Genomic DNA, 14,406 nt, shown 5'->3' with positions numbered 1-14,406 from the left:
AGGAAATACTTTTGCATGTTCTGTAATGCCAGTTGGTATGAAGAATGCACCAGCCACTTTTCAGAAGCTCATGAATGTTGTATCAGAGGGTTTGGCAGGGTGTGTTGTTTATATTGATGATGTATTAATCTTCAGTGACAACTGGAAAGATCACCTATGCCATGTCAGTAAATTTCTTGAGCATTTGGTTCAGGCTAATCTTGTAGCTAATTTATCAAAGTGTGAGTTTGGTCAAGCTAAAGTTCAGTACCTTGGATACGTAATTGGTGATGGACACGTTGCACCACCAGGAGCTAAGGTTCAGGTTATAAGTGATCTTCCCAGACCTAAAAGTAGGAAAGAGCTACAAAGATTTTTGGGATTTTTTTTTTTTTTTTTTTTTTTTATGTGTCCGACTCTAGGCATAGGCTTCACAGCCTGCTATCAAGGCCCAGCAGTCCTCCTACATACCATACACCTCTACATGTCACCATGGTAGGTTATTACAGAAGATTTGTTCTTAACTTTTCAATTCTTGTATCACCACTTACAGACCTACTGAAAAAGGGAGTTAAATTTGTCTGGACCGATAACTGTGAATCCTCTTTCAGTAAACTTAAAGCTATCCTATTAAGTCAGCCAGTGCTCGCTATTCCAAATTTTGCTAAGCCTTTTAAGATGGCTGTTGACGCAAGTGATACAGGAGCTGGGGCTGTTTTGCTGCAAGAGGATGATCAGGGTATTGAACACCCTGTATCTTATTACAGTAAGAAGTTCACTCCACCTTCAAAGAACTACTCAACTATTGAGAAAGAGCTTTTGGCCTTGATTTTGGGTTTACAGCATTTTTCATTTTATTTGTGTTCTGGTTTTAACCCCATACTCATTTATACGGATCATAACCCACTGAAATGCCTTAGTAAATTTAAAGATAAAAATCAGAGATTGACAAGATGGAGTCTACTTCTTCAGGAGTATTCTTTTAGACATACAACATGTCAAGGGGAAAGAAAATGTTATTGGAGATTGCTTATCTAGACTTTAGACAGATTGTTTTAGAGTAATAAGAAACTTCCTTTTGTAAATTTCTTATTCTTTGTGGGGAGGTGTTACATAGCCTATGATTTCATCATCCCTTGTATAATTCTAACTTATGATACAGTTTTGTTCATGATTGCATCATCCTTTGTATGATCCTAATGTACAGTATGCTGCATGTTTGGTCGCGATTCGCCACGTGGCTTCCATAGTGACCAGGCTTGCGTGTTCTACCTCACTCCCCCCTTCTCACCCTTATAGTAGAGTAAGTCGTTCTTTCGGTTCTTCAGAGCAGGATTGTCAACTCTTTGTCCCCTATGCCTTCATTTGCGCATCCTTCTTACTAGTTGAATCAAGCTCTGCCTGCCCCTATATAATGAGCTCAGTCTCTGCATTAGTTGTCACTTAGATCTACTCCTCATTTTGTTCACATCTCTGTCCTCCCCTGTACAGTTATATTATTATTTTTGTGAGTGCTCAGGAAGTCTCCAGTCATCTAGCTGTTGTATAATTTGAGTATAAGTGTTATCACCATTTTTCTTGTGCTGTGTGGCATGAGGCATTAATTCGTGGGCCTGGTAAGGTTTTTACTGTCAGCCAGTATTAGTAATATTTTGTATCTGTAATAATATTATATCTTGCTTTAACTGAGCATTATCCGGTTTTCTCATTTTATCAGGGCTGACTTAGATAAATTTGCTCTTGCTAAATTCGTGTTAATAGAGGCTATTGCAGTTAACCATATATGTAACCTGTTTTGCCATCACATTATCCTTAAGAGTTCTGAATGTTTAGTTGTTAGTTTGAGCATTAAACTTTAACTTGTAATATTACCTAAGTCTTTTGCTTTGAACCTGGAACTTAGCGGGACAATAGTGATTTTAGTATTCTCACTTGAAGTGTTCATTATCTCTCTCTGTTCCGTAACATAAATTTGGCGACCTCTTATCAGGATATTCAGGATATTATCATAAGGATATTGCTTGATATTTTGTGACTGATTCATTCATGATGTCTACTATTACTACTCTTGATGAAGCCAAAGATTTTTTGTCAAATGTGCAAACAGTGTGTGATGTAGAAAACAGAACAAAGAATGAACTTAACCTTGTTGCTCAACAATTGGGAATTGCTGTTCGCTCTCATCATTCTAAAGATCAAATTGTTGGCATGATTAATAAAAGCTTGTTTAATGTAACTCCTCCAGATGAGCAAACGCAGATTGAAATAGCTAAGTTACAGCTAGCCCTGCAGGAGGCTCGTGCTAAGGAGGCTGAGTTTCAGGCTCGTGCTAAGGAGGCTGAGTTTCAGGCACGTGCTAAGGAGGCTGAGTCTCAGGCTCGTATTCAGGAGGCACAGGCACAGGCACAATCTCAGGCACAAATTGAACTTACTAGGATTCATACAGACCATGGGTATCGCATGAAACAAGGTGGAACTGGATCATCTAGCTCTGATGATTTTGATGTGGCTAAAAATGTTAAACTTGTCCCTCCTTTTAATGAATCTGATTTAACAAAGTATTTTCAGTTGTTTGAGAGGGTAGCTACAGGTTTTAATTGGCCCAAAAAGTATTGGCCAGTATTCCTTCAGAGTGTTCTCACCGGTTAAGCTGAAGTAACTTATGCATCTTTGCCTCAGGATCAATCTGATAATTATGATGTAGTTAAGAGCTTGATTCTTAAGGCCTGTGAGCTTGTTCCTGAAGCCTATAGAGTAAAATTTAGGACAACTTATAAGCAAGTTAAGCAATCCCATGCTGAGTATGCAAAAATCAAAGAAGATCTGTTAGAGCAGTGGTTAAATTTTAAGAATGTAAATTCCGATTTTGATCAATTTAAGCTGATGAATTTGCTCGAGGACTTCAAAAGGTGTATTAATAAAGATGTAAGCCTATATCTTGATGAGAAAAGAATAGATAATTTGTCTGATGCTGCAGTTTTAGCTGATGAATATGTTCTCACTCACAAGAGATATTCTAAAGAAAAAAGGAAAGCTGAGAGTAAGTACGTTGCTTCTACTCAGAGTACAGGTAACAGGAAAGAGAATAAAGAAGATGTTTCTCAGGAAGTAAATACCAGCTCCACCTCTAGATTTCAGAAAAGTAAATGTACTTATTGTAGTAAGCTTGGTCATACTACAGAAAAATGTTTCAGGAGACAGCTTGATGTGAACGAAAAGGAGTCTTTAAATATTCAGTCAATTAGTCTAGTGTCCACCCTTGAGAGTTCCCAGAATTCTTTAACCCCTACACCGCGGTCTTGTTTACCAATGACTTGCGTGTGCCACGGGGTTATTTGGGCTCCGACAGACTCTCAAAAAATATTTGCCAAAAATCAGTTATTAGTCCTAGAATAATAAAATTACATATGCTTATGGCACATACTTTCAGCTTTCTCCCGGAATGATTGTTGAGCCTTCGTCCGTTTCCGTAGGACTTGTGGAGACCTCTGAAGTTGGGTAACGAAGTCTGCACTTTACACTTCCCGACAACCCATAATATGATTACCACAGCCAGATACCAACACCATAAACACTATTCTACAATTTTCAAGTAGTTTGGGATCCATACTCAAAAAAAAAAACACTGTGAAAGCAATGGAAATTACGAGCGCGTCTGATTGTCGCACTGGCACTAGATCACTTTTGTTACTCTGTCATTTATTATTCATAAAACCCCTCACACTTTATATTTCTATTACTATAGAACACTTATATATATCTACAGTCTTTATCCACAAGTTTCCTTCAGTAGTATTAGTTTATTGTCACTGTAGGGATTCAATTTCTTTCAGTAAAATACGTAGCATTCACTTTCTCGTCCTGTATACTGGCATTGAGAGTGAATGTCACTTTCATCTTCACTCTCATAACTCATAGCATTCAGACATGCTAGAGTGAAACTTTCACTTTCATTACTCCTAGGGTATATACTCGTATTCTTATAATACTACTCATTTACATTTCTATTTACGTTCTCTATTTTATTTACGTTATTTACATTTCTATTTTATTTACACTGTGTTGTGCAGTGTCACTTGAAATAACTTATAAAACTATTTTCCATTGTTCACGTATATTTACATTCATTACTTTCACTTGCTGTTTACACATTATTTACACATTATTTACAAATCCACTTGCACTGTTATACTCAATAGAAAGATCGTAGTCACTCTTTTATCAATTGTCAGCCCTTTACCTCTTTCCACACGAGGTTTAGTAGGGGGTAAAGGTCACAGGGCCATTTGCATGGGGGTGAAGAAAGGCCTTGAAGTCAGCAAGAAGAAACATACGTACTCTCGCTTCGGAAGATGAGAGTAAACTGATAACGGAGGGCCAGTGTGGATTCCTGCTTTAGGGGTTATTCAGAGTTACCAATATTGGTTCTTGAAACAGCTAAGTCTAGCACTGATATGATTGGCAGGAAATCTAGACAATACATTATAAATTACGTAGTTCCAGGTGAATGTAAATATCACTTAGGCTTCTCCCTTCCCTCCTTACATGTATATTTATTACGAAAATAGATTAGAGGCCTACTTAGGAGATATATATTCAGAGCTACCAATGTTATATCTTGAAACAGCTTTGTCTAGCACTGATATGATTGGCAGGAAATCTAGACAATACATTATAAATTAGGTAGTTCCAGGTGACTGTAAATATCACTTAGGCTTCTCCCTTCCCTCCTTACAAGTATACTTATTACGAAAATAGATTATACGGCATATTTCAAGGGGAAAAAAACAGCGAAAATTAGTGAACGAGTGCACGTGAGGTGTTGCCAGGTGATGATTAGCCAATTCCAGGTGTATGGCACTCTCACTTACCTTATTTTTTTCTTGTATATATTATTTGGTATAAGAATAGGACATAGGACTTATTTCAATGGATGAAATCAGTGAAAAATTCCAGGGAAGATTTACTTAGTGTAGCACGGCCGGGCAGGCGAGAGGATAGGGTAATGGAGGGGGGGTACGGAGGGGAGTCAAGAACGGTGAGAAATGGCTAAATTGTCAACAATGGATGGGAGTACAGATGAGATTAGGAGTGCTGACTAGTGTTGGACATTGGCAGTACTGATAGATGATACAAGCCCCCGCTTGGAAGCCCGGGTGAATTCAAAATAACACAGAATCACAAAAGCGACGCCCCGCAGTATGATCCCTTGCTCCCAGGCGTCACGAAAGTGACGCCCCGTGGTTAAGGGGTTAATTGAGTTAACTGAACCTGCTTTGAGGGGTAAATTAAATTCTCATGATGAAGCTCCTCTTTTGAGTAGTAACGTGGGTGACATTCTCAAGAGTTCATGTGCTAATTTCCTGTCTGATGGATTTGTCAGTCCTCTGGATAGTAATCACAGGAAATCAGTTAAAATATATCGTGATACAGGTGCTTGCCAATCCCTTATGCTGACCATTGTTCTCGGCTCTAATGTTAATTCCTCTGATGAAGCTGTAATCTTACAAGGTGTAGGGAATAATTACTTCTCTGTCCCTCTGTGCAGAGTGAATTTAGAGTCTAGTTTTGTTAACGGTTCCGTTATGGTTGGGTTGGTTGAGACACTCCCAATATCAGGTGTAACTTTCTTACTTGGAAATGATATTGGTGGAAGTCAAGTGTGTCCAGCTCCTCAGTTGTCTAGTGAACCAGTGACTGCGACCCAGGATTGTGATATCCCTGATGTGTTTTCTGCATGTGCTGTCACTAGGGCTAAGGCTAAAGTTACTGGTGACTTAGAGGATAATGATGATGATGATGTTATCCTAGCTGACACTTTTCTTGCTAATTTGGACCACTCACCAGATGAGGCAGTACACAGTAGTGTTGATAATTTGTCTCGTCAAGAGTTGGTTCAGTTGCAGGTTGCTGACCCTGAGTTGAAAGGTCTAGCTAACTCTACTTGCAGTGAGGAAGAGTCAGCTGGTGCTTCTACTTGTTATTATATAAAGTCAGGAGTACTTATGAGAAAGTGGAGACCCCCGACAGCACCAGTCGAGTGTGAATGGGAGGTTGTGCATCAAGTTGTCATCCCTCGTGTTTGTAGGCAGGATATCATTAGAGTGGCTCATGATTCCAGTTTGGTAGGACATCTTGGAGTGAGGAAGACTGTGGCACGCATTTTGAAACACTTCTACTGGCCAGGTATCTTCAGAGATGTTTCCTGGTACTGTAAGTCTTGTCACACCTGTCAAGTTGTGGGGAAGTGTAATCAGACCGAAAAGGTTGCACCTCTAGTTCCCATTCCTCCTTTTGAGGCGCCATTCACCCGTGTGTTGGTGGGTATTGTGGGCCCTCTTCCTAAGACTTCTTCAGGATTTTCTTATGATCCTGATTGATATGACTACTCATTATCCTGAAGCCATTCCACTTAGAAATATCTCAGCAAAGAACGTGGATTAGGAAATGCTAGGGTTCTTCACCAAGTTTGGTCTGCCCAAGGAGGTACAGTCAGACCGGGGAAGTAATTTCATGCCAAATGTTTTCAAACAGTCTCTGAAAGAGTTGGGCATCACCCAGATCACGTCTTCAGCTTACCATCCCCAGACCCAAGGAGTGTTGGAGAGATATCAACAAACACTCAAATCGATGCTCAGGAAATACTGTTTGGAACATCAGAAAGATTGGGATAAAGGTCTTCCATTCGTTGTATTTGCCGCAAGAGAATCACCAAATGACTCATTGGGCTTCTCACCCTTTGAACTACTGTTTGGACATGAAGTAAGAGGACCCCTTAAGCTACTCAAGGAATGCTGGCTGTCGGAGGAAGATGACGTCAATCTGCTGGAGTATGTGATGAAGTTCAAAGAACGGCTGTCCACTGCTTTACAGCTGGCGAGAGAGAATTTAGGAGCTGCTCAGAAGATGAAGACTTGGTATGATAAGAAGTCCAGGTTACGCCAATTTCAGCCAGGAAATCAGGTTTTGATTCTGCTACCGGTGCATGGGCAACCTCTTCACGCCAAGTTTAGTGGTCCTTAATTCGTGGAGAAGAAACTCAGTGATGTCAACTATGTCATCGCCACACCAGATCATAGAAAGAACAAGCACCTTTGTCACATCAACATGCTAAATTTATATCACAGGCAGGACGAAAATAACCCAGTCTGCACTGTAGCTGTTCCACCCGAGTCTGCAAGTGAAGTTCTCCCATGCAGTATGAGCCTGAGTGATAGTTTGGGGAAGAATCCTGATATCATGAATGATCTCCAGACTAAGCTTTCTCATCTAGCTCCCGAGGAAGAGCATGAGTTTTCGGCATTACTACAGGAGTACCCGCAAGTGTTCCGTGCCACTCCAGGAAGAACCACTATGTTGATGCATGATGTCGATGTTGGAGACGCAAAGCCAATTAAACTGCCTCCTTACCGTGTGAACCCAGTGAAAGTTCCTCTCATCCAGAAGGAGCTTGGCTACCTGTTGGACCACAAGATGATTGAGCCCTGTCAGAGTGAGTGGAGTTCTCCTGTCACTCTAGTCCCTAAGTCAGGTGGGTCACAGCGGCTTTGCATCGACTACAGACGTGTTAATCAGATAACCAAAACAGACACTTACCCTCTCCCTCACGTGGAAGATTGCATAGACAAGATCGGAAAGGCAAGGTACATAAGTAAGTTCGATTTGTTAAAGGGATACTGGCAAGTACCTATGACCGAACGTGCTAGGGAGATCTCATGTTTTGTAACACTAGGAAATACTTTTGCATGTTCTGTAATGCCAGTTGGTATGAAGAATGCACCAGCCACTTTTCAGAAGCTCATGAATGTTGTATCAGAGGGTTTGGCAGGGTGTGTTGTTTATATTGATGATGTATTAATCTTCAGTGACAACTGGAAAGATCACCTATGCCATGTCAGTAAATTTCTTGAGCATTTGGTTCAGGCTAATCTTGTAGCTAATTTATCAAAGTGTGAGTTTGGTCAAGATACGTAATTGGTGATGGACACGTTGCACCACCAGGAGCTAAGGTTCAGGTTATAAGTGATCTTCCCAGACCTAAAAGTAGGAAAGAGCTACAAAGATTTTTGGGATTTTTTTTTATTTTTTTTTTTTTTTATGTGTCCGACTCTGGGCATAGGCTTCACAGCCTGCTATCAAGGCCCAGCAGTCCTCCTACATACCATGCACCTCTACATGTCACCATAGTAGGTTATTACAGAAGATTTGTTCTTAACTTTTCAATTCTTGTTTCACCACTTACAGACCTACTGAAAAAGGGAGTTAAATTTGTCTGGACCGATAACTGTGAATCCTCTTTCAGTAAACTTAAAGCTATCCTATTAAGTCAGCCAGTGCTCGCTATTCCAAATTTTGCTAAGCCTTTTAAGATGGCTGTTGACGCAAGTGATACAGGAGCTGGGGCTGTTTTGCTGCAAGAGGATGATCAGGGTATTGAACACCCTGTATCTTATTACAGTAAGAAGTTCACTCCACCTTCAAAGAACTACTCAACTATTGAGAAAGAGCTTTTGGCCTTGATTTTGGGTTTACAGCATTTTTCATTTTATTTGTGTTCTGGTTTTAACCCCATACTCATTTATACGGATCATAACCCACTGAAATGCCTTAGTAAATTTAAAGATAAAAATCAGAGATTGACAAGATGGAGTCTACTTCTTCAGGAGTATTCTTTAGACATACAACATGTCAAGGGGAAAGAAAATGTTATTGGAGATTGCTTATCTAGACTTTAGACAGATTGTTTTAGAGTAATAAGAAACTTCCTTTGTAAATTTCTTATTCTTTGTGGGGAGGTGTTACATAGCCTATGATTTCATCATCCCTTGTATAATTCTAACTTATGATACAGTTTTGTTCATGATTGCATCATCCTTTGTATGATCCTAATGTACAGTATGCTGCATGTTTGTTCGCGATTCGCCACGTGGCTTCCATAGTGACCAGGCTTGCGTGTTCTACCTCACTCCCCCCTTCTCACCCTTATAGTAGAGTAAGTCGTTCTTTCGGTTCTTCAGAGCAGGATTGTCAACTCTTTGTCCCCTATGCCTTCATTTGCGCATCCTTCTTACTAGTTGAATCAAGCTCTGCCTGCCCCTATATAATGAGCTCAGTCTCTGCATTAGTTGTCACTTAGATCTACTCCTCATTTTGTTCACATCTCTGTCCTCCCCTGTACAGTTATATTATTATTTTTGTGAGTGCTCAGGAAGTCTCCAGTCATCTAGCTGTTGTATAATTTGAGTATAAGTGTTATCACCATTTTTCTTGTGCTGTGTGGCATGAGGCATTAATTCGTGGGCCTGGTAAGGTTTTTACTGTCAGCCAGTATTAGTAATATTTTGTATCTGTAATAATATTATATCTTGCTTTAACTGAGCATTATCCGGTTTTCTCATTTTATCAGGGCTGACTTAGATAAATTTGCTCTTGCTAAATTCGTGTTAATAGAGGCTATTGCAGTTAACCATATATGTAACCTGTTTTGCCATTACATTATCCTTATGAGTTCTGAATGTTTAGTTGTTAGTTTGAGCATTAAACTTTAACTTGTAATATTACCTAAGTCTTTTGCTTTGAACCTGGAACTTTGCGGGACAGTAGTGATTTTAGTATTCTCACTTGAAGTGTTCATTATCTCTCTTTGTTCCGTAACATAAATTTGGCGACCTCTTATCAGGATATTCAGGATATTATCATAAGGATATTGCTTGATATTTTGTGACTGATTCATTCATGATGTCTACTATTACTACTCTTGATGAAGCCAACGATTTTTTGTCAAATGTGCAAACAGTGTGTGATGTAGAAAACAGAACAAAGAATGAACTTAACCTTGTTGCTCAACAATTGGGAATTGCTGTTCGCTCTCATCATTCTAAAGATCAAATTGTTGGCATGATTAATAAAAGCTTGTTTAATGTAACTCCTCCAGATGAGCAAACGCAGATCGAAATAGCTAAGTTACAGCTAGCCCTGCAGGAGGCTCGTGCTAAGGAGGCTGAGTTTCAGGCTCGTGCTAAGGAGGCTGAGTTTCAGGCACGTGCTAAGGAGGCTGAGTCTCAGGCTCGTATTCAGGAGGCACAGGCACAGGCACAAGCTCAGGCACAAATTGAACTTGCTAGGATTCATACAGACCATGAGTATCGCATGCAACAAGGTGGAACTGGATCATCTAGCTCTGATGATTTTGATGTGGCTAAAAATGTTAAACTTGTCCCTCCTTTTAATGAATCTGATTTAACAAAGTATTTTCAGTTGTTTGAGAGGGTAGCTACAGGTTTTAATTGGCCCAAAAAGTATTGGCCAGTATTCCTTCAGAGTGTTCTCACCGGTAAAGCTCAAGTAACTTATGCATCTTTGCCTCAGGATCAATCTGATAATTATGATGTAGTTAAGAGCTTGATTCTTAAGGCCTATGAGCTTGTTCCTGAAGCCTATAGAGTAAAATTTAGGACAACTTATAAGCAAGTTAAGCAATCCCATGTTGAGTATGCAAAAATCAAAGAAGATCTGTTAGAGCAGTGGTTAAATTCTAAGAATGTAAATTCTGATTTTGTTAAATTTAAGCAAATGATTTTGCTGGAGGACTTCAAAAGGTGTATTAATAAAGATGTAAGCCTATATATTGATGAGAAAAGAATAGATAATTTGTCTGATGCTGCAGTTTAAGCTGATGAATATGTTCTCACTCACAAGAGATATTCTAAAGAAAAAAGGAAAGCTGAGAGTAAGTACGTTGCTTCTACACAGAGTACAGGTAACAGGAAAGAGAATAAAGAAGATGTTTCTCAGGAAGTAAATACCAGCTCCACCTCTAGATTTCAGAAAAGTAAATGTACTTATTGTAGTAAGCTTGGTCATACTACGGAGAAATGTTTCAGGAGACAGCGTGATGTGAACGAAAAGGAGTCTTTAAATATTCAGTCAATTAGTCTAGTGTCCACCCTTGAGAGTTCCCAGAATTCTTTAACCGAGTTAACTGAACCTGGTTTGAGGGGTAAATTAAATTCTCATGATGAAGCTCCTCTTTTGAGCAGTAACGTGGGTGACACTCTCAAGAGTTCATGTGCTAATTTCCTGTCTGATGGATTTGTCAGTCCTCTGGATAGTAATGACAGGAAATCAGTTAAAATATATCGTGATACAGGTGCTTGCCAATCCCTTATGCTGACCATTGTTCTCGGCTCTAATGTTAATTCCTCTGATGAAGCTGTAATCTTACAAGGTGTAGGGAATAATTACTTCTCTGTCCCTCTGTGCAGAGTGAATTTAGAGTCTGGTTTTGTTAATGGTTCCGTTATGGTTGGGTTAGTTGAGATACTCCCAATGTCCGGTGTAACTTTCTTACTTCGAAAAATGATATTGGTGGAAGTCAAGTGTGTCCAGCTCCTCAGTTGTCTAGTGAACCAGTGACTGCGACCCAGGATTGTGATATCCCTGATGTGTTTTCTGCATGTGCTGTCACTAGGGCTAAGGCTAAAGTTACTGGTGACTTAGAGGATAATGATGATGATGATGTTATCCTAGCTGACACTTTTCTTGCTAATTTGGACCACTCACCAGATGAGGCAGTACACAGTAGTGTTGATAATTTGTCTCGTCAAGAGTTGGTTGAGTTGCAGGTTGCTGACCCTGAGTTGAAAGGTCTAGCTAACTCTGCTTGCAGTGAGGAAGAGTCAGCTGGTGCTTCTACTTGTTATTATATAAAGTCAGGAGTACTTATGAGAAAGTGGAGACCCCCAACAGCACCAGTCGACTGTGAATGGGAGGTTGTGCATCAAGTTGTCATCCCCCGTGTTTGTAGGCAGGATATCATTAGAGTGGCTCATGATTCCAGTTTGTTAGGACATCTTGGAGTGAGGAGGACTGTGGCACGCATTTTGAAACACTTCTACTGGCCAGGTATCTTCAGGGATGTTTCCTGGTATTGTAAGTCTTGTCACACCTGTAAAGTTGTGAGGAAGTGTAATCAGACCGAAAAGGTTGCACCTCTAGTTCCCATTCCTCCTTTTGAGGCGCCATTCACCCGTGTGTTGGTGGGTATTGTGGGCCCTCTTCCTAAGACTTCTTCAGGATTTTCTTATGTGTTCACCCTGATTGATATGACTACTCATTATCCTGAAGCCATTCCACTTAGAAATATCTCAGCAAAGAACGTGGATAAGGAAATGCTAGGGTTCTTCACCAAGTTTGGTCTGCCCAAGGAGGTACAGTCAGACCGGGGAAGTAATTTCATGTCAAAAGTTTTCAAACAGTCTCTGAAAGAGTTGGGCATCACCCAGATCACGTCTTCAGCTTACCATCCCCAGACCCAAGGAGTGTTGGAGAGATATCAACAAACACTCAAATCGATGCTCAGGAAATACTGTTTGGAACATCAGAAAGATTGGGATAAAGGTCTTCCATTCGTTGTATTTGCCGCAAGAGAATCACCAAATGACTCATTGGGCATCTCACCCTTTGAACTACTGTTTGGACATGAAGTAAGAGGACCCCTTAAGCTACTCAAGGAATGCTGGCTGTCGGAGGAAGATGACGTCAACCTGCTGGAGTATGTGATGAAGTTCAAAGAACGGCTGTCCACTGCTTTACAGCTGGCGAGAGAGAATTTAGGAGCTGCTCAGGAGAAGATGAAGACTTGGTATGATAAGAAGTCCAGGTTACGCCAATTTCAGCCAGGAAATCAGGTTTTGATTCTGCTACCGGTGCATGGGCAACCTCTTCACGCCAAGTTTAGTGGTCCTTAATTCGTGGAGAAGAAACTCAGTGATGTCAACTATGTCATCGCCATACCAGATCATAGAAAGAACAAGCAACTTTGTCACATCAACATGCTAAAGTTATATCACAGGCAGGACGAAAATAACCCAGTCTGCACTGTAGCTGTTCCACCCGAGTCTGCAAGTGAAGTTCTCCCATGCAGTATGAGCCTGAGTGATAGTTTGGGGAAGAATCCTGATATCATGAATGATCTCCAGACTAAGCTTTCTCGTCTAGCTCCCGAGGAAGAGCTTGAGTTTTCGGCATTACTGCAGGAGTACCCGCAAGTGTTCCGTGCCACTCCAGGAAGAACCACTGTGTTGATGCATGATGTCGATGTTGGAGACGCAAAGCCAATTAAACTGCCTCCTTACCGTGTGAACCCAGTGAAAGTTCCTCTCATCCAGAAGGAGCTTGGCTACCTGTTGGACCACAAGATGATTGAGCCCTGTCAGAGCGAGTGGAGTTCTCCTGTCACTCTAGTCCCTAAGTCAGGTGGGTCACAGCGGCTTTGCATCGACTACAGACGTGTTAATCAGATAACCAAAACAGACACTTACCCTCTCCCTCACGTGGAAGATTGCATAGACAAGATCGGAAAGGCTAGGTACATAAGTAAGTTCGATTTGTTAAAGGGATACTGGCAAATACCTATGACCGAACGTGCTAGGGAGATCTCATGTTTTGTAACACTAGGAAATACTTTTGCATGTTCTGTAATGCCAGTTGGTATGAAGAATGCACCAGCCACTTTTCAGAAGCTCATGAATGTTGTATCAGAGGGTTTGGCAGGGTGTGTTGTTTATATTGATGATGTATTAATCTTCAGTGACAACTGGAAAGATCACCTATGCCATGTCAGTAAATTTCTTGAGCATTTGGTTCAGGCTAATCTTGTAGCTAATTTATCAAAGTGTGAGTTTGGTCAAGCTAAAGTTCAGTACCTTGGATACGTAATTGGTGATGGACACGTTGCACCACCAGGAGCTAAGGTTCAGGTTATAAGTGATCTTCCCAGACCTAAAAGTAGGAAAGAGCTACAAAGAATTTTGGGATTTTTTTTTTTTTTTTTTTTTTAATGTGTCCGACTCTAGGCATAGGCTTCACAGCCTGCTATCAAGGCCCAGCAGTCCTCCTACATACCATACACCTCTACGTGTCACCATGGTAGGTTATTACAGAAGATTTGTTTTTAACTTTTCAATTCTTGTATCACCACTCACAGACCTACTGAAAAAGGGAGTTAAATTTGTCTGGACCGATAACTGTGAATCCTCTTTCAGTAAACTTAAAACTATCCTATTAAGTCAGCCAGTGCTCGCTATTCCAAATTTTGCTAAGCCTTTTAAGATGGCTGTTGACGCAAGTGATACAGGAGCTGGGGCTGTTTTGCTGCAAGAGGATGATCAGGGTATTGAACACCCTGTATCTTATTACAGTAAGAAGTTCACTCCACCTTCAAAGAACTACTCAACTATTGAGAAAGAGCTTTTGGCCTTGATTTTGGGTTTACAGCATTTTTCATTTTATTTGTGTTCTGGTTTTAACCCCATACTCATTTATACGGATCATAACCCACTGAAATGCCTTAGTAAATTTAAAGATAAAAATCAGAGATTGACAAGATGGAGTCTACTTCTTCAGGAGTATTCTTTAGACATACAA

This window comes from Coenobita brevimanus, chromosome 33, assembly GCF_032717465.1.
Source record: "Coenobita brevimanus isolate Jiangsu-jjx chromosome 33, ASM3271746v2, whole genome shotgun sequence".
NCBI lineage: Eukaryota > Metazoa > Arthropoda > Malacostraca > Decapoda > Coenobitidae > Coenobita > Coenobita brevimanus.
This window is presented reverse-complemented; position numbering follows the sequence as displayed.